This window comes from Salvelinus namaycush, chromosome 16 (genome assembly GCF_016432855.1).
Source record: "Salvelinus namaycush isolate Seneca chromosome 16, SaNama_1.0, whole genome shotgun sequence".
In the NCBI taxonomy this organism is placed as follows: domain Eukaryota; kingdom Metazoa; phylum Chordata; class Actinopteri; order Salmoniformes; family Salmonidae; genus Salvelinus; species Salvelinus namaycush.
Window position 1 is genome coordinate 11597747 of NC_052322.1, and position 22396 is coordinate 11620142.

Here is a 22396-nt window from a genome sequence, read left to right on the forward strand (position 1 = left end):
ACACAACTGTCTCCTGACCCCTCCTGTCTCAGCCTCCAGTATTTATGCTGCAGTAGTTTATGTGTCGGGGGGCTAGGGTCAGTTGGTTATATCTGGAGTACTTCTCCTGTCTTATCCAGTGTCCTGTGTGAATTTAAGTATGCTCTCTCTAATTCTCTCCTTCTCTCTTTCTTTCTCTCTCTCGGAGAACCTGAGCCCTAGGACCATACGTCAGGACTACCGGGCATGATGACTCCTTGCTGTCCCCAGTCCACCTGGCCTTGCTGCTGTTCCAGTTTCAACTGTTCTGCCTGCGGTTATGGAACCCCTACCTGTCCCAGACCTGCTGCTTTCAACTCTTAATAATCGGCTATGAAAAGCCAACTGACATTTATTCCTGATTATTATTTGACCATGCTTGTCATTTATGAACATTTTGAAAATCTTGGCTCTCTCTAATTCTCTCCTTCTCTCTTTCTTTCTCTCTCTCAGAGGACCTGAGCCCTAGGACCATACGTCAGGACTACCGGGCATGATGACTCCTTGCTGTCCCCAGTCCACCTGGCCTTGCTGCTATTCCAGTTTCAACTGTTCTGCCTGCGGTTATGGAACCCCTACCTGTCCCAGACCTGCTGTTTTCAACTCTTAATGATCGGCTATGAAAAGCCAACTGACATTTATTCCTGATTATTATTTGACCATGCTTGTCATTTATGAACATTTTGAAAATCTTGGCTCTCTCTAATTCTCTCCTTCTCTCTTTCTTTCTCTCTCTCGGAGGACCTGAGCCCTAGGACCATACGTCAGGACTACCGGGCATGATGACTCCTTGCTGTCCCCAGTCCACCTGGCCTTGCTGCTATTCCAGTTTCAACTGTTCTGCCTGCGGTTATGGAACCCCTACCTGTCCCAGACCTGCTGTTTTCAACTCTTAATGATCGGCTATGAAAAGCCAACTGACATTTATTCCTGATTATTATTTGACCATGCTTGTCACTTATGAACATTTTGAACATCTTGGCCATGTTCTGTTATAATCTCCACCCGGCACAGCCAGAAGAGGACTGGCCACCCCTCATAGCCTGGTTCCTCTCTAGGTTTCTTCCTAGGTTTTGGCCTTTCTAGGGAGTTTTTCCTAGCCACCGTGCTTCTACACCTGCATTGCTTGCTGTTTGGGGTTTTAGGCTGGGTTTCTGTACAGCACTTCGAGATATTAGCTGATGTACGAAGGGCTATATAAAATAAACTTGATTTGATTTGATTTGTTTGGGGTTTTAGGCTGGGTTTCTGTACAGCACTTTGAGATATCAGCTGATGTAAGAAGGGCTATATAAATAAATTTGATTTGATTTGATTGGCTCAAAACGCATTAAGAAGGAAAGAAATTCCACAAATTAACTTTTAAGAAGGCACACCTGTTAATTGAAATGCATTCCAGGTGACTACCTCATGAAGCTGGTTAAGAGAATGCCAGGTGTGTGCAAAGCTATCATGAAGGCAAAGGGTGGCTACTTTGACGAATCTCAAATATAAAATATATTTTGATTTGTTTAACAATTTTTTGGTTACTACATGAATCCATATGTGTTGTTTCATAGTTTTGATGTCTTCTCTATTATTCAACAATTTAGAACATTTACAACAACAACAAAAATTATTCACATTAACATTATTTCCTTGCAATATTTAGTTTTGCTATCAATACTTTTGGGTTTATGTTTCGCTTTGAATATAATTATTTTTGTTTGCAATACTAATAATTGTGTTATCTTTTGATTTGCTTGATAATAATGGCACAAATGTAGCTCACTCACTAGAGGATTTCACCATCTAAAAACATTATTATTCCACTCCACAGTTTCTGTAAAAAGCTGAGGGATGGTGCTGAAGAAATGCAACCACTCAAATCCAAAAACCACACTAGATTTGCAAGCTTTTATTTTGGGTTCTGATGGGGTACAACAGTTGTACCAAGCTCATAAGGGAATTATACGTTATATTCTTCAAGAATCAATGGGTTCATATCATTCATTTATAAGTCCAAAAATGTATGGTGCAACTAAGGATGGCCCCTTTAACAGGCAGTGAACTTCATACAGCCATTTGAATGTGATTCATTAACCTGCCACCCGAAGAATTATTCTGTCCACTGTTCCGAATGTCCTGCAAAAATCGTTTCCTTGTCCTGCATTTGGGCTTTTTAGATGTGGTCAACCTAATTCCACTGGAGGAAACATTGATACTGCAACATGTTATCACCATCTTTGCAAGTAAGGAGAATGATATTATTTCAACCTCACATGTGATCTGAATTAAAAAATCCTTCTTTATTCTGTCTCATCCCCTTCATCTGCACTGATTGAAATGGATTTAACAAGTGACATCAATAAGGGTCAGTCTCTGTCATGGAAAGAGCAGGTGTTTTTCATGTTTTGTACACTCAGCGTATACTTCATTATCTGATTAGGGTTGATCAAACTATGGATTTCATCTGAATGTATGGGGACATGCTCATACTGTACAAGTAACATGCACGTGACTATGAAGCATTCTCCAGATGGTGAAATAACTGAACAAAAAACTATTTATAGAAATAGAACATTATTAGAATAGAACCACATAAGTTGCAAATGCATTATTTGACACATTGAACATGCAAATGTATCCGATATCATTGCGTTACTTAAGAGAGATTGTGGGGTTTGAGAAATGGGGTGGAGTACCATTCATGATGCAGCCCTGCAGCCCTAGAAGTTCTGAAAGACAGACTGTGAGTGTCAGGTTGACTGGTGTCTCTGTCCAGAAGTAGTGTGGGTATTAAGTGGGCTGCCACACCCGTAGGCCGCAGGACGTGACTGTAAGGAAGTCATATGTGGTTCCTTACACCCCAGGCTCCAACTGAAATTCAAGTGTTTATTGGAAGCCATTAAACAAAATTATTTAAAATTGCAATAATGAAGGTAATTATTTGGATCTCAGGTCAAATTATCTCTTCTCCTCGTCAGTGGCTAGGCTTTCTGTAAATACAGACCACCATTAGGAAAAGTCAATAAAACAAACCTGAGTAAAGTGACACAAAGTGTCAGTACGAGTTGATAACTTTTAAAACAGTCTGACAGTAAATGTCTGTCTTAGTGGAGAGAGTTGAGTTGGTGGTGTTGGTAGTGTATTGGCTTCTTCCTAAACTGAACTGTTTTGACTCTGCAGATGGATTTCTGTCATACAAAGTTCTATGACCTCAGGGTTAAAGGGATGTTTCACCATTGAAGCAAACTTTTCATACCATTTTCCGAAAGTCGATCTACAACCAGCTAATTCTAGCACTATTCTTCCAAAAAATGACTTCAAATTATCAAGAAAATCAGTGAGCAAATGATAGGTTGAAAGGTGAACTCCTAAACGAGCTGTACGTCTTAGTCAAACTTACGTACTGTTTTTGGCCGTATTCCTGCCAGATCAGCCCAAATCGCAGGTAGCCTAGTGGTTGGAGCGTTAGACTAGTAACCGAAAGATTGTAAGTGTCACGCCCTGGCCTTAGTATTCTTTGTTTTCTTTATTATTTTAGTTAGGTCAGGGTGTGACATGGGGAATTATGTGTTGTTTGTAGTGTCTAGGGTGGTTGTAAGGTTTAGGGGGTTTATTAGAGTAGTTGGGTTTATGTTTAGTATAGTAGTCTAGCTGTGTCTATGGTTGAGTGTATGTTTCTAGGTATGTCTATGGTTGCCTGAGTGGCTCTCAATCAGAGACAGATGTCTTTCATTTGTCTCTGATTGGGAGCCATATTTTAGGCAGCCATAGGCATCATGCATTTGTGGGTAATTGTCTATGTTATACGTTTGTAGCATGTGTGTGCACTACGTTCATAGCTTCACGGTGTTTTGTTAGTTTTTTGTAAGAGTGTTTCTTTTCGTGTTACGTCTTCGTCATCATTATTAAAAGGAAGATGTATTTCTCACACGCTGCGCCTTGGTCCAATCTCTCTTATCAAGACGATCGTGACAGTAAGATCGAATCCCAGAGCTGATAAGGTAATAATCTGTCGTTCTGCCCTTGAACAAGGCAGTTCCTAGGCCGCCATTGAAAATTTGAATTTGTTCTTAACTGACTTGCATAGTTAAGAGTTCTCCTAGTAACTGAATAATTTACTAACTTTTGAAGTTGATTCTTTTAATAGTTGTACTAGAATTACCTGGTGCTTTTTTTTCATTCCTTCTGGGAACTAGACCACACAATAAAAATATATAAACGTGTCCACAATGCCCAGTATAATTGTTTGAAATACCAGGATTGCCTTCAAAGCATCCAAAAATGGACAGGTACGCTTTACAGAACACAAGTTAAAATGCACAGTATGTCATAGCACAATAGCATAGCAATCAATGACAACAGTTCAAACCCTGATGGGAATGTTCTCTTTCAAATACCATGTCACTACACCAAATAAAAACTCAAGTGGTTTGTCACGACAACACTGGTCCAAGTCAAGTGAAACTTGAGTCATGTGCACCCAGTCAGGCCTGACAGCTGACAGGCAGCAGTGATGACGTCCTTACGGAGAGCAGGACAGCACAGCGGTGGTGTGACGCTCAGCTAATATGGAAGAGGTGGGGTATCAGCAGCACTGTTCACTGCTGTGCAGGGTGCTGGGGGCTGGCAAGCACAGGGCTGTTTCCATCGGGTCACTGACACCAGGCCAGAAACACAAGGGGAGAGGAGCCAGGAAGATAGGCAGGCAGCACGGCAGGGTGGGTGAAAGAGACAGGCAGGGAGGGAAGGAGGCAGGCAGGCAGGCAGGGTGGTTGGGTCAGCAGGTTGGATCAGCAGGGCTAGCTCTCCATGACGGGTCTTGGCTCTGTGGCTAAGTATAGATACTTATGGTGGAGTGATGCTCCAGCCAGCTGTAATGGGAAACGTGCTTGCGTTATAGTGTATGTCGTTAGGGTACAAAGCAAACAAGACATAATATTTACCATTGGGACTAGAATTAGGCTATAGCAATGGCACACAAGTCTTACACAAGAGAGTACACACTCTTTATCAGCCAGAGCAAATGAGGCGTATTGATGAATACCCCAGAGTAAAAAGAAAATAGTTTGTACATTATGTTGAGATGTTTGTGTGCCTCAAGTCAGCTTATAATCGTCTCTGAAATCAAAATATTTCAAAACTTTTAAGGGTTTCAGGTCTCTGGGAATGAGAATGCCTGTGATTGTGAAGAATAATTTAGCTATTACAATTGGCCTAGCGCCGCCTTAGTAATAGCCCTGCCATTACGGCTATGATTACACTGATCGTAAGTAGGAGTTCGCTGTCAGCTCACAGAGAGGGATAGCTGTTGACATATCCAGATATGGAATTGATATTGAAAAACTGCTGGGTAATTCTGTTTCTCTGGCCTGCTTCCGCTCTTAAGGTGTGTGGACATTGTGTGCTGTACTGTAGCAGTGGAGCACGTGGCAGACACTAGAAGCATGCCCTGTCTTGTGCCAGTTCTGATAAGAGGTGTGGAGGGAGAAATGGAAGGAAGCATGAATTAATTTTTCAACAATAAACTGATCTGACCCACATATGAGATGGAGATGGTCATCCTCAAAGAGGATTGTTTTGGTCCTGTTTTGATCCTGCCATTGTGGCTTTAGCCTTAGTTTAGTCATACTCCCATTGTTGATTCTTAATAATTGTTTTCAGCTCAAGGGGAACTCATATGTATGGTTTTCCCTTGAGCTGAAAACAGTTATTGTAATGGAGACATGTAGGTGGGTACAGTAGAGGGACACCTACACTATCGTTCAAAAGTTTGGGGTCACTTAGAAATGTCCTTGTTTTCGAAAGAAAAGCAAATGTTTTGTCCATTAAAATAACATTAAATTGATCAGAAATACAGTGTAGACATTGTTAATGTTGTAAATGACTATTGTAGCTGGAAACGGAAGATTTATGGAATATCTACATGGGCCTAGAAGGCCAATATCTGCCTACAACATTAATACTGTATTTCTGATCAATTTGATGTCATTTTGATGGACAAAAAAATTCCTTTTCTTTCAAAAACAAGGACATTTCTAAGTGACCCCAAACTTTTGAACGGAAGTGTAGGTCTAAGGTCAGTATGTTTAATATCACACTAATCAGAAACCATTTCTACGTGTCCAATTAACCCTGCTCAGAGGACATGATTTGAATTTATTTTATTTTATTATTAACAGCAAATTTGCTCCTCCAAACTGCATGTGGCACAAACTGTTCCTTCATGTTAATTGCCTCATCCTCATGCAAAATATAGCACAATTAAGACATTCGTTACATTTCCAGCTTTAGGTAAGATCCTGATTAGGACTCATTTATCTTCGTCTTAGACTCTAGAGAGGAGAACTCCATGTTCTTTGCATTAGGAGATGTTAAATAGTAGTGGGTGCATTACACCAGGCAAATCCTGATCTTGCAGATAAGGGTGTAACCCTGTTCCTTTACTACTACTTCTAATACAACTGTCGCCACTCCTGATACCGTAGCAGTGCTGGGGAGATTGTAATGGGAAGAGAGATAAAATAACTGTCGACCACTGAAATTAGCCAAAACATGACCTTTTTTTGCACTATTGGTTAGAGCCTGTAAGTAAGCATTTCACTGTAAGGTCTACTACACCTGTTGTATTCGGCGCACGTGACAAATACACTTTGATTTGATTTGAGTTTACCCTGACGATGTGTGCTTCAAAGGCCATGGTTTCCTGCTCGGTGTATAGGACTAACAGAAAGCACTTCAAATAGCAACATTTAACAGTGGCGAGTGTAAAAGTACAGTCAAATCCTCATAAAAGTGGGACTTGAGAATGACATGATGTGTTTGTAAATCTTTTGTGAGGATTTGCACGCACAGGCCCCTGTGAGGACTACTGTATTTAGTCAATGCCACTCCGACATTGCCGTGAGGACCAAACAAAAGCGTGTCGTGTAACAGCTGAAGATGAATGAGGGAGCAAATCAGCAGTGTCATTGAGGAGGCTTTTATAGACCAGTCTCTGGTTTGGTTGGTTATTATGATGGCTGCTCCCTGATTGGGTGATGGCAACATAACAGAGAACAGCATACACAGTTAGGGGCAGAAGGGTTTAACAAAGTCCATCTTTATGTGCTGGGGATAGACACTGTATCTCAGAGTCTAGTGCTTATTAAACAGGGCCATCAAAGTTATATAGTGTCAAGCTGTGTTGGGGAAGCAAATGCTGTGTGGCAATACCACTGTAGTCTACTCGTCTGAATTAATGTTCAATGAATTCAGTCTGTTGATTCATATTTGAGTTACTCATCGACCAAAGCTCCAGTGCTCCGTTGGTTACCACGTCCGACTAATACCTCCAATGTCCTACCAGGCCATATAATGTTTTTCTGGTTGTGTTTGTTTGCTGTTTCCCTGTACAGCAGTGAGCCTCTACATGCATTGTTCAATAAAGAGGACATTGTTACCCCAACACTTCCTAGTGTAATGCAATTTAAGGTAATAATATTGTTGTCACGAAAAGGGCAATCATTTTCATTACTTGAAATCTATTAACTATGCACTTGCTGTTATTCATTAAAGGCAAGGGATAATATGATTATGTGAGCTACATCGAAAAATATGAATAACAGCACTGGCAAAAAGCTATCAACAAATCCAATCCAGAGGGGCAAATTAAAGCGTTTGTGATTGGGGTTGATGACAGAGTCTTCACCTTAGCCATGTGCAGCACAGCAGGATCTGGGCTCAATACACTGACTTTTTAAGTACCAGCAAACACACAAAAAAAACACAGAGTGGGTACCATGACGATAACATACATTTCCAACAGAAATGAAATCCCGTCACTAAGCTATTTCTCAGTCAATTTAACGTTTTTACTTTGAGCTGTGTTTTATTGTGTTTTTTCTTAGACAGCTTTTGAATTTTCTTCGTCTTCTGGTTTCTCCACATTCCTGTGCACCGTTCAATGTTTTCATTCATCCTATAAAAACAAAGGGACTCTCTTCCTTGAGTTTAGAATATCACATTACCGTCTGCAGCTCCATATGGCTAGGCTTTTGCTTTCACAAACACAGATTCTCTCTCCGAAATCCACACGCACAGGGATGCACACGCACGTGCTCACACACACACACACACACACACACACACACACACACACACACACACACAGTCAAACACATTCACGCATGCATGCACACCTGTTACTGTTTTATTTAAATGGACAACTTCTCTCAATGCTTACCTAACCATGATGTGGTCAACACTGTCTATTTAATATCAGTGTGCAAAGAGGAGCAGAGAATATCACACTGTAAACCAGATCCTTTATACCATCCCCCTTTGCAAGACTATGTGGAAAGTCTGACCCGTTTCAATAGTCCATAGTATCTGTTACAATTTAACAGACTGGTCTGGTCTCTCCACAATGCAAACAGATGGGAGATAGGAGAAAACTTGGCAGTATGAGTTTATTACTGTTTTGTTACATATTGTAACATGATAGACCGCTTCATACAGGTCAAGACGCAATATTGTTACACCTCATGTGCAACTGAGTGTACAAAACAGTAGGAACATCTGCTCTTTCCATGACATAGGCTGACCAGGTGAATCCAGGTGAAAGCTATGATCCCTTATAGATGCCACTTGTTAAATCCACTTCAATCAGTGTAGATGAAGGGGAGGAGACAGGTTAAAGAAGGATTTTTAAGCTTTGAGACAATTGAGACATGAATTGACTATGTGTGCCATTCAGAGGGTGAATCAGCAGACAACATATTTAAGTGCCTTTGAATATGGTATGGTAGTTGGTGCCAGGCGCACCGGTTTGTGTGTGTCAAGAACTGCAAAGCTGCTGGGATTTTCACGCTCAACAGTTTCCCGTGTGTATCAAGAATGGTCCACCACCCACATGACAACAAGCCAACTTGACACAACTATGGGAAGCATTGGAGTCAACATGGGCCAGCATCCCTGTGCAACACTTTCAACAACCTGTAGAGTCCACGCCCTGACGAATTTAGGCTGTTCTGAGGGCCAAATGGGCTACAACTCAATAGTAGGAAGGGGTTCCTAATGTTTTGTACGCTCAGTGTATAAAAGACACTCCATAGTTCTCTAGTTACAGTACATTCACATTTGGGTTGCATTTGCACTTCAGTTCTTCCCTGCAAGAATACTGTCGCTGTTGTATCAAGCGGCATATTTTCTTCTCTCTCGCTCGCTTTGTCTTTGTAATGGAGATATTAAGTGACACAGCAGGGACAGAGGGAAAGAAGAAAGAACATTATATGCAGGTGAAAACAGGAGGAAAGAAACCCAACTGATGACAGTGAAAGGACTCTGTGCCAGAATTGACTGCCCCACAAGAGCCTCTGGATGTGAAAGTAAACATAGAAACACACACACACATGGGTTTGCTCACTGGCACCATATAATTTGTGGTGGAATCTCAAAATTGGGCCTCCGAACAACTCGGGTTCTGGTGGGATGGTAAACAGACTTATATTGTTGCAAGAATGGAATGTAGGGAGGGAGGGAGTGAGGAGGGAAGAGGGAGGACAGAGGGGGGTTTCAAGTAACAAAGAAAGGAGAAAACAATGTCCTCAGATCTAACGGTCGTAAAAGAAAAAGCACTCTCAGTAAAGAGATAATGCTGAGGGAACACATTCACAAGACAGGCTTCTGTTTTTCTTTTCCTTCTCTTTGTTGCACTCGTTTATTAGAGTTTCCTTTGGTTGAAATGCTTGGGGAGGTATGGTATGTTCAGTATGCCGATTCAAGAATTTCTTCTTCAGTTGTGGGCACCTGGGTATAAAAGAGATTTGTTGATCAGTTGAGACAGGGCACTGATTCAATGGATCTGTTTCAACATTTCACAGTAATTCAGTACATTTTTTGCATTTGTATTCCCTTATTAACTTTATGCTGACAGAGTGTTTGATCGATTCCACTAGGTGACTTCAGGCGGAAAAGCACTGAGAGCATGTCTCAGGGTGTCTGAAAATATTTGCTTCACCACAAGAGACCCACGCCAAGGCATTGTGCAGTTTGGGATCCTAAAACAACCACCACATTCCAGTCCCTCCAGCATGTTGGCTCAGTTTTAGAAGTCACAATGCCCCAGTGCTGCAATCTGTAAAATGTATTCTTTAGTAGCTACAGTATGAATTGCTATGCCCACAGTGTTTCTCCTCTCCAAATTAAATATTGGGTCTGCCATATATTGTCTGGTCCATAATTATTGGAACCCTTTATAAAGATGAGCAAAAAAATGGTGTATAGAATTAACCTAATGTAGCAGCCGTAAAATAAACACCTTTAACTAGATACCCTACATCAGGGTTCCCCAACTGGTGGCTCGCGGTCCATATTAGGCCCTCCAATTTTTCTGAGCAAAAAATAATGATGTATTTTTTTTTATGGTTGGACATAAAATACTTTAAAAACGCCAGCAAATCAGCTCCAAGTGATTTTCATTTTGGAAATCTGTTCCACAGTATTCCTACGGATAATAGAGAAATATATGTGATTGTATACAAATGTAAGCAAGATTTGAAATGAGGATGTTTCAGTCAATTTGCAGTCTATAAATTATTGTAGTTGTGTTCTGGCCCCCTGACCATCCTCTCAAGAAAATAAAATCGGCCACGACTAAATCTAGTTGCTGATCCCTGCCCTACGTACTGGTCTTGACGAGAAATGGAAAAAACAGTCGGGGGGAGGTTCTCTTCTGCACTGTTCAACCAGTTAAGTTAAGATGTGTTGCCTTGTTAACGTCCAAAAGCGGAAGTCACGTCACAGGCTCTCTTTCCATTTACCCTGAAAACCGGAACAACTGAGCTATATTGCAAGCTCCAAAAAATATGAAAGTTATATTATTTTGTACTAATACAATTGCTCAAAGAAAGAGCTTTTTTTGAACAAGTAACAAAACTAAATCTAAAAATTATTGGCACCCCTGTTTTCAGTACTCCAGCACCCTACCTTTGCGAGGATAATGACACTGAAGCTTTTTCTAAAATGTTTTATGAGATTGGAGAATACTTTGGGAGGGATCTTAGACCATTCCTCCATACAGATCCTTGATATCCGTCATCTGCACTGGACTGCCCTCTTCAATTCAAACCACAGGTTTTCAATGGGGTTCAAGTCCGCAGACTCAATTAACAATTTCTTTGTGGATTTTGATGTGTGCTTGGAGTTATTGTCTTGCTGGAAGATCCACTTGCAGTCAAGTGTCAGCCTCCTGGCAGAAACAACCATGTTTTTGGCTAAAAGTGAATGATGCTGTTGACCTTCGTCAGGACCAGTGGAAGCAAAAAAAGCCCCATGACATCAAAGATGCACTACCATATTTTACTGTAGGTAAAGTATGAGATACTTTTCTGCATATGCTTCAGTTTTTTTACGCCAAATCCACCACTGGTGCTGCTTGGCCAAGGAGCTCTATTTCCATGTACAGTAATCTGACCATAGCACCGCATGGAGTTTTATCACCAGTGCTTTGGGTTTGGTATGTGGCTTGAGTGTGGCAGACAGCCTCTGTCCAGCTCTGATATCACCTCCCTTTACGACTGAAAATACCTTAATTTAATACATTGTCATCTCAACACTACTAACCCTATCCTTTCTCTCTCTCTCTCTCTCTCTCTCTCTCTCTCTCTCTCTCTCTCGTTCTCTCTCTCGTTCTCTCTCTCGTTCTCTCTCTCGTTCTCTCTCTCGTTCTCTCTCGCTCTCTCTCGTTCTCTCTCACTCTCATTCTCTTTCTAAGTAAGAGTAAAATACTTGGCATAATGTAGTAGCTTGATCATTTTGTGCACAATACCTGGGTCATCTAATATGTTTTACATTAACCTTGGTTAACCCTATGACCCATCAGTCACGCGCCCAGCTCCCTGTGGCAGTCCAGTGAGTCCACTCGGCATGTTTCCCTGCTCACTAATGAGCTGAACCTTCTCTTCATTACTCAACTCTTTGCCACTTTGGATGTGGAAACAAGCACTTTCAATCTCTGGCTGTTTCACATACAGCAGCTTTTACACTATAATTAAGTGAATATAGCTACTATAGCAGATCATTTTCCTTAAGAGTTCTTTGTTCAGCACATTCTGAATGCTAAGAGTTCTTTGATCAGCACATTCTGAATGCTAAGAGTTCTTTGATCAGCACATTCTGAATGCTAAGAGTTCTTTGATCAGCACATTCTGAATGCTAAGAGGTCTTTGATCAGCACATTCTGAATGCTATAGATCTTTGATCAGCACATTCTGAATGCTATAGATCTTTGTTCAGCACATTCTGAATGCTATAGATCTTTGTTCAGCACATTCTGAATGCTAAGAGGTCTTTGATCAGCACATTCTGAATGCTATAGATCTTTGTTCAGAACATTCTGAATGCTAAGAGATCTTTGATCAGCACATTCTGAATGCTAAGAGGTCTTTGTTCAGCACATTCTGAATGCTAAGAGATCTTTGTTCAGCACATTCTGAATGCTATAGATCTTTGATCAGCACATTCTGAATGCTATAGATCTTTGTTCAGCACATTCTGAATGCTAAGAGATCTTTGATCAGCACATTCTGAATGCTATAGATCTTTGTTCAGCACATTCTGAATGCTAAGAGATCTTTGTTCAGCACATTCTGAATGCTATAGATCTTTGTTCAGCACATTCTGAATGCTAAGAGATCTTTGATCAGCACATTCTGAATGCTAAGAGGTCTTTGATCAGCACATTCTGAATGCTATAGATCTTTGATCAGCACATTCTGAATGCTATAGATCTTTGTTCAGCACATTCTGAATGCTAAGAGATCTTTGATCAGCACATTCTGAATGCTAAGAGGTCTTTGTTCAGCACATTCTGAATGCTATAGATCTTTGTTCAGAACATTCTGAATGCTAAGAGATCTTTGATCAGCACATTCTGAATGCTAAGAGGTCTTTGTTCAGCACATTCTGAATGCTAAGAGGTCTTTGTTCAGCACATTCTGAATGCTAAGAGGTCTTTGTTCAGCACCTTCTGAATGCTAAGAGATCTTTGTTCAGCACATTCTGAATGCTAAGAGGTCTTTGTTCAGCACATTCTGAATGCTAAGAGGTGTTTGTTCAGCACCTTCTGAATGCTAAGAGGTCTTTGTTCAGCACATTCTGAATGCTATAGATCTTTGTTCAGCACATTCTGAATGCTAAGAGGTCTTTGTTCAGCACATTCTGAATGCTAAGAGGTCTTTGTTCAGCACCTTCTGAATGCTAAGAGATCTTTGTTCAGCACATTCTGAATGCTAAGAGGTCTTTGTTCAGCACATTCTGAATGCTAAGAGGTCTTTGTTCAGCACATTCTGAATGCTAAGAGGTCTTTGTTCAGCACATTCTGAATGCTAAGAGATCTTTGTTCAGCACATTCTGAATGCTAAGAGATCTTTGTTCAGCACATTCTGAATGCTAAGAGATCTTTGTTCAGCACATTCTGAATGCTAAGAGATCTTTGTTCAGCACATTCTGAATGCTAAGAGATCTTTGTTCAGCACATTCTGAATGCTAAGAGGTGTTTGTTCAGCACATTCTGAATGCTAAGAGGTGTTTGTTCAGCACATTCTGAATGCTAAGAGGTCTTTGTTCAGCACATTCTGAATGCTAAGAGGTCTTTGTTCAGCACATTCTGAATGCTAAGAGGTCTTTGTTCAGCACCTTCTGAATGCTAAGAGATCTTTGTTCAGCACATTCTGAATGCTAAGAGATCTTTGTTCAGCACATTCTGAATGCTAAGAGGTCTTTGTTCAGCACATTCTGAATGCTAAGAGGTCTTTGTTCAGCACATTCTGAATGCTAAGAGATCTTTGTTCAGCACATTCTGAATGCTAAGAGGTCTTTGATCAGCACATTCTGAATGCTAAGAGGTGTGATGGTGAAGCAATGCTTTTATTTCTTTCCAACACACCTCACACGATTGGGCTTTTGCATGCATATGATGCATGAATGAAGCACAGGTGAAATGATTGGATTGTTTGGACAGCTGAGCTCACTGTGACATAACGTTTCCCAAAGCAGATATGCACATTAATAAACACACACACCCTTGCTGACTGATACTGGTGCTGATCGGGTATCAGCTTTATGTCACTGTTAAACCTATGTGTCCTGAATATTTGGTTGTAAGTTGATTTTCTGCAAGTCTGTATCAATCTGTGATATAGGCCTTTTGTTTTTTATTTCAGACTGTGTACTCTCTGAAGTAACCAGAAATACCGGATATACTGTACATGGATGAAAGACGCAAACAAGTAAACAACAGACAAATGCTTATGTGAAAATAATCTCTCTCTTCAACTTCTCTCAGTCATTATCTATTTATCTATCTATCTATCACATGCACACAGACGCATGGACACACTCACCCTATTCACAAGATAGAATTTGAGCTCTTCATGTAATTGTGCTGTGTTCTGCCAAATGTGTAATTACAAGTGCCTTCGGTGCAATTCACATTACTGATACTGCATCACACATGTTCTCTCCCTGCCCCCTCAAACTGTGAACTCAGAGTGCCGGACAGTAAAATATCTGTTTCCCCCGGTACGGTAGGTTCCGGCAAGCAGCTTGATTTAAGACCGGAGCTAGAGCTGGAGCTGGGATGGATGCCTCCCCCTGTCATCAATGGAGGCCAATGCAGCCAGTTAATCTGGGTCCTTGGATCAGAACAGGTGAACGGAGCGGACAGATCTTAAAGGGATACTTCGAGATTTTGTCAATGAGGCCCTTTATATACTTCCCCAGAGTCAGATGAACTCATGGATACCATTTTTATATCTCTGCATGCAGTTTGAAGGAAGTTGCTAGCTAGCATTAGCGCAATGACTGGAGGTCTATGGGTATCTGCTAGCATTTAGCATTGGCTCGCTAAACTTCATCTGACTCTGGGGAAGTAGATCAAATATGTTATTGGCAAAATCCCGAAGTATCTTTTTTTTTTTTTTTGAGGTGGCCAAGCACAGCACATCACGATGGCATGACTCACAACTCCCACTTTTACTATGTGTACATTAATAATGTGCTATGGCTCCTAGGAAGTCTGCTTTTCCTGTAAAGGGGGGACTTTACAAAGACAGACCTTGCCACTCCACTGCTGCAGGTCGGAACAAGCAGAGATAGACCACCTTTGATAAATGGCTGGCAGTGGAAAGTGAGAAAGACCTTGCTGCCTCTGCTCACTGCGTCAAGACAGAGTTCTTTTACACACTACCACATGCAAGGAAGCACATGGTGATGGATCCCAGATGTGTGCGAGAGAAGGAGCTGGCTCCTTTTGGACTGTGGCCACAACAGTCCAGACCAGATTGCAATTGTAATGTCCAGTGTTGTGTTGATGGTTTAGACTAATTATAAGACTGATTAGAGTAAACTTGGCGATGGACTGAAAGGCCTTGTGTGCTTTGAGTCAACAAGTACCAATGCCAAAGACTGATAGTGGTTCATAAACATACAAACCCGCAAGCATGCACGCAAAGGGAAATGTACATGAATGCACACCATCGGTGCATAATACAATGCACAATGTCTGTCAAACCAATTTATGCAACGTGTTAAAGATGATGCCAGAAATATGTTTTATAGAGACTGTCATAATCCACTAGATCCAGGATAACGTTCCCCGTCCATGCTCTGAAAATGTTCTCTGTTTTTTCTTTCCATTTTATGATTGTCAGCACAGCCCTGTATATTTCCAAGAGAGCCAGTAACCAACACGACATCATGCTTAAATGCCTTAATGAGCTGACAAAATCAGATTCAGGAGATTTCTTGGGGAGATTTTCCTTGACTGATCAGAGGCTTGTGTGCCTAGAGAGGGATCTCTTTGTGTTTGTGTTTGTGTGATGGGGAGGGGGAGGGGGCCATTTTAGAGTCATATGTAAGATATTAAGATATTCCTTTGAAGAGCAGCATAAAATGTGGAGGATTCCAGAAGTACCGACAGAAAGGGCCAAACCCAGAAGATTATGTAATGCACACACACACACACACATACGTGCATATGCACACACACGGATGCACACACACATGCACGCGCAAGCACACACACCATAGTGATAGTAGATGCAGGACTTGCCAACAATTTGACTCAGGGTGTCATGCATTTGGTGTGTGTCCGAGTAAAACTTGTGGGCCAATGGGTCACACGATTAATGAAATGCTAGTGTGGGAAACATTAAATTGTGATTGTGAGGTTGACTTTGTTTCCCTTTTTAATCTCCACCTAATCTTGTTTTAATCTTTGATTCATTAGCATTGATTATATTGAATAACATAGCCCAAGGTCCTGGCGCTCAGTGTTGTTTTGCCTGTAAATGAGGACCAGGTCCCCGTTTCCTCGGCTCTCTCACTTTGAACGTTGTCCAATATGTAACTAAGAATGGCCAGATAATTTAGACATGCTGTGGTGTCATTGTGATCTAATTCTGTGCACTTACACTAAGTTGTGATCAAACAAATGTCCAAAGCACTAATACAGATCTGCAGGATCTACAAACAAACTGCTTACCAGAGGAGGCTGGTGGGAGGAGCTATAGGAGGTCGGGCTCATTTTAATGGCTGGGATTGAATAAATGGAACATGTGGTTCCCATATGGTTCATGTGTTTAATACCATTCCATTTAGCCACTACAATGAGGCAATCCTCCTATAGCTACTCCTACCAGCCTCCTCTGCTACTTACTATTGGAAGATTTGGGAGCTGAAAGCCACAAGAAAAAAGTAAAATTGACAAACATGCACGTACACGCACACGCCCACACACACGCACGCACGTGCACATGTGCGCACACACACACACACACACACCACTGGTTTCTCTCAATACCCAGGCTATCCAGTCATCCACCCACATCTTTCCACAGTACTTGTCTACAGTAGCCCAGTCAAAGCCAACACACGTAGGTCGCAGCACCCTCGGGCCCGTTTTTCCACCAAAACATCATGTTTCCTGGTGTGTAGCCTGCCAGGTGCACGGTAGACTGGACAAAAACATTTTGTCCAGGATAAATGCTTCTCCACCACAGCCCTGCAACCATTCTAACCACTGAGAATAAGTAAAGTAGGGGCCTATCTTTTTCCTGTGCACTACCCGAAATTCCCTTGGGTGTGAATAATTGAATGAATTTATATTTATAGGGCATAGCCTGTACTCATAATCATGCTAATGTATATGATTTAGTGTAATCACCTGCAAGCTCTAATGGCTAGTCCTCTTCACAATACGGAAGGAGCCAATGGTGTTATCTTTCCACCCAATACTTTAAGGGTAAGGAAATCAGAGTCAAAATTGTAAGGCAGTGTTTAATAGTTTGCTATCTCAGCTTCCCAAACTGATCTTTAATTAGTCAGAGTTAAATTTATTGAAATACTGAAAGATTGTCATCATTGAACACATCATTATGCATGTGTGTATGTCTGTGGAGGAACACTAGTCCATTGTGCAGGGAGGAACACTGAGCTAGCTGAATAAATATATTATACATTATTATGTCATTACATGTTTAGATTGTAAATAACATGTTATGTGACACTCCATTCCCCCAAAATAAATAGAGCTATTTTGGAGATCAGAACATAGTCCTGGGAAATTCTAGAAGGATATCTGCCAATTTGACATGAACATAGTCAAACGCTAGTCTACATAGTGCGAGAGGGGAATGAGAGAGCCAGGAATCCAGAGAGATCCAGCCTTATTTGATTTGAACATGTCAGCAATACATGAAGCAATCCCTCAGCTTCCAGGGTCAATCTTGAAAATATATTATGTTTGCCAGCATGCTACTTTCCAGGTTCTTTTGATCTCTTCAGCTCACAGCTTGCCACGGTGCTGTGAGATTAATCAAAGAAACCCTGCAGAACAAACACATAGAACAAACTAGCCTAATTTTCATCAAGGACATTTATCAGCAATTAGTAAGGCAGATATTAAATCACCATCAATGAAAATGAATCTGCCTTCAATCACTACAACTTCAATCACCTACTGTAATTCAAGTTTGATCATAGGTATCTATTCCCCTTTCCCGTAAGGGTCAGGGGTATCAGGGCTCTTCTTACCATCAGGAGTACATGTACATGTGTGTGAAAGTGTGCCTAAGTGAGTGTGTGTGAAAGGGGGAAGGGTTGTTAACACCTGCTGTTATTCTGGGGAGAGCATGTGCGGAAAAGCAGAGGACGGTGTGAAACTGAGGAGGATAGAGGAATGCAAATGGACAGTAGGGTTGATTTCCTGCTGGCAGCATCTGTCAGAAAGTCTGCCTCAAGCCAACATGCTGCCGCTGCTCCGCCCAGTATTAGACCCTAACTTGACCACTGCGGACCCACTCGAATCTTATCGAAAGTCAATTTGAACACAAAAAAGAAAACGGTTCAGGGTTTCATTTCATAAGGAAAGCCTGTTCAGGCTCCCGAGTGGCACAGCGGTCTAAGGCACTGCGTAACCAGATCTAGAGGCATCACTACAGACACCGTGGTTCGATTCCAGGCTGTATCACAACCGGCCGTTATTGGGAGTCCCATAGGGCAGCACACAATTGGGCCAGCGTCGTCTGGGTTTGGCCGGTGTAGGCCGTCATTGTAAACAAGAATTTGTTCTTAACTGACTTGCCTAGTTAAATAAAGGTTAAAAAAAATTGTAAATACATGTTGCCCTTCCTCTCTAAAAATGAACATATCCGGTTCCCTATGTGTTATTCTCCCTGTATTCGGCTCTCTGTTTTCCATAATTTGATAAGACTGGGAAGAAAAGGAAGGTTGAGAATACAAGCAGAGAAGAAAGTATTGGCACAGAGCAACTGTAAGCCGAAGCCATCATCAATCAAGTTCAGTACGATTATGTAATGTATTTTTTTATGAAAGGGTCAGAAGGCAGCGTAATAACAGATGGTGGATCTGAACACATTCAGTCATGGTGCGGATATGTGTCTGCTCAAACACACACACATGCATTGCACACACACGTGTTTTCTTCTGATAGGGCTGGCTTCAGCAAAGGCTGGCTTCAGCCGTAAATGTTATTGCCATCAGACAAAGGGTAAAATACGCACCATTTCCTTGTATCTCTCATGACATGTACTAAATAATTATTAGGTGTAATGGCTGTGCAGTTTACTCCCTCTGGACTAAGATCCACTTCACATCTATGACATTTAGGTTGGTCGGGACTTCATCCTGTAGGAATCACAACTCAGCACGGGGAAACAGATGGAGACTTTGTTTGGACCAGGCTGGAGGAGTCATGAACTAACGCACGAGAGGAAGTCCTTCATATCTAACAAGCCCTTTGAATGACTGCCACTGCTTTACAGAAACATATAGGAAACTCCTCAACGGTTGGAGTGTGCCCATACATGTGAGAGCTTGATGGATACTATACCCACCATCTGCTTAACAAGATCAGCTTCCACATACGGCTCCCAGGTGGCAGCACTGAGGGCCACATCTAAGCACAGGAGGTTGGTGGCACCCTAATTGGGGAGGACAGGCTCGTGGTAATGGGCTGGAGCGGAAGAAGTGGAATGGTATCAAATACGTCAAACATATGGTGTCCATGTGTTTGATGCCATTCGATTCGCATCTTTTCAGCCATTAATTATGAGCCGTCCTCCGCTCAGCAGCCTCCACTGCATCTTAGGATATTATTTCATTTGGTTTTATTACTACAGGTATCCCAAGCAGCTGAAGGGCAGACAGTGCTCAAGACGCGTCCTCCCCTGGAGCTTCAGTGATAGTGGTGTGAATGAACACTAGCACACTTGTGAGATTAGGCTTTGAGGATCTTATCAGGGGAAGTGACAATTTATCTGGGCTCAGCATGTAAACGCGATGATATTTAGGCCTACAAGTGTTCACAGTGAATTTGGTTCCTACGACTAGTTTTAATAGATGTAGGATTTTAATTTGAGTTCATTTGCTACAGCAGGAAAATAATCCTGCAGAAACAGGAAATGTGAATTATTATGTGGATTATAACATAATGGCATTTTTTTGTAGGGGTTGATACATTTTTCATTAGGGCAAATCAAGTCTGACATTTTAAAGTGGAAATTACAAACTGCAGAAGCCTTTTTAAACCTTGAATACTCTACAAGTTTGAATTTCCAACTGTGCAGGAAAATTCTCAGCAACAAAAGTGTGATCAAGATAAGATCAAGATCCTACATCTGTACATAAAGTAGATTACCGTAAATAGGCCTGCATTCAGTTTTTCAAGCAGCATTTTTTTGTTGGCATACAGTGCATTTGGAGAGTATTCAGACCCCTTGACTTTTTCCACATTTTGTTACGTTACAGCCTTATTCTAAAATTTATTAAATAGTTGTTTTCCCTAATCAATCTACACACAATACCCCATAATGACAAAGCAAAAACAGGTTTTAAGAACTTTTTGCAAATGTAATACTATATTTACATAAGTATTCAGACCCTTTACTCAGTACTCTGTTGAAGCACCTTAGGCAGTGATTACAGCCTCGAGTCTTCTTAGGTATGACTCTACAAGCTTGGCACTCCTGTATTTGGGGAGTTTTTCCCATTCTTCTCTGCAGATCCTCTCAAGCTCTGTCAGGATGCTGCATAGCTATTTTCAGGTTTCTCCAGAGATGTTCCATTCTTCACCGTAGGGATGGTGCCAGGTTTCCTACAGACGTGACGCTTGGCATTCAGGCCAAAGAGTTCAATATTGGTTTCATCAGACCAGAGAATCTTGTTTCTCATGGTCTGAGAGTCCTTTAGGTGCCTTTTGGCAAACTCCAAGTGGGCTGTCATGTGCCTTTTACTGAGGAGAGACTTCCGTCTGCCCGCTAACGTAAAGGCCTGGTTGGCGGAGTGCTGCCGAGATGGTTGTCCTTCTGGAAGGTTCTCCCATCTCCACAGAGGAACTCTGGAGCTCTATCAGAGTGACCATCGGTTTCTTGGTCACCTCCCTGACCAAGGCTCTTCTACCTCGATTGCTCACTTTGGCCGGGAGGCCAGCTCTAGGAAGAGTCTTGGTGGTTCCAAACTTCTTCCATTTAAGAATGATATGATGGAGGCCACTGTGTTCTTGGGGACATTCAATGCTACAGACATTTTTTGGTACCCTTCCCCAGAGCTGTGCCTTGACACAATCCTGTCTCGGAGCTCTAAGGGCAATTCCTTCAACCTCATGGCATGGTTTTTGCTCTGACATGCACTGTTAACTATGGGACCTTATATAGACAGGTGTGTGCCTTTCCAAATCATGGCCAATCAATTGAATTTACCAGAGGTGGAGTTGTAGAAACATCTCAAGGATGGTCAATGGAAACAGGATGCACCTGAGCTCAATTTCACGTCTCATAGCAAAGGGTCTGAATACTTATGTAAATAAGATATTTATGTTTTATATTTTTAATACATTTGCAAAAATGACAAAAAATCTATTTTGGCTTTGTCATTATGGGGTATTGTGTGTAGATTAATGAGGACATTTTTTTGAATTTAATACATTTTCGAATAAGGCTGTAACATAACAAAATGTAGAAAAAGGGAAGGGGTCTGAAGACTTTCCGAATGCACTGTAGATATACTTCTGGAGTATTGTGTTGGGCAATGAATTTTCACCACAAGTCATTGTGTAAATATACTGTATAAAGTTTACACTTGGCAGAGTAAAAGGAATGCAAGTCATGCTAAAACAGTAGGAGTAAAGCAATACAAGTCATGCTAAAAGTGTAGGATAGAGAGTGTATGAGAATGGTGTGGGAGAATGAACAATAAATAAATGCCTGCAACAATATCATAAATCACACTTCTGTTTCAATGGAAGTCCTTGAGTGACACGACACCCACATGATTTCATTGGCATACAACCAGTCAGCCCATTTTCTCTTCTCATGGGTTGTGCCTATGGTGACAGTGTCAGAGATCACACACAGAGGTGCTGCAGGAGAGTTGGAGACGAGAAAAGTGAAAGTAGCGTTGAGGCCAACAGCTGTTGGTTGTTGGGCTGGCAACAGGTGTCCAGAGACAGACAGCCCAGGCCCAGGGACATGTATTTTTAGCCCTGAGTTTCCACCATGCTGGCCAGAGGGTCTGGAAATACCTATCCTCAGGTTCAGAGAAGCTAGGACAGTCCCCTCTGTTAAGTTTAGACACTCTAACTCAAAATACTCAATCCAATGATCCACACCACCATTGATATAACCGTCTCATACTCCCAATGACAAATACCAAACATTTATAAGACAGGAAATTGGAATAAAACTTCACCAGTGAACAGCAGAACTGTTTGATTCTCAAGTCACAGATTTAGCGGCTTTAGCTAGAGGGGACTGTTTCCCCTTAAAGCGTCAGCATGCGTCGGTTCAGCTGGCGCCTAGTTGAACTCGGCTCGGCGAACCGAACAAGTGTGCTC

At 41.6% G+C, this 22396-nt stretch overlaps 1 long non-coding RNA gene across 1 annotated transcript; it reads left to right on the top strand.

The window, feature by feature from the left end:
- Positions 1-1560: 1560 nt before the first annotated feature.
- Positions 1561-16212, top strand: LOC120060981. The gene is made up of 4 exons (XR_005478293.1): positions 1561-2249; positions 14208-14273; positions 14575-14693; positions 15057-16212. It is a non-coding gene; the product is annotated as an uncharacterized LOC120060981 (long non-coding RNA).
- The last annotated feature ends 6184 nt before the right edge of the window (positions 16213-22396 follow it).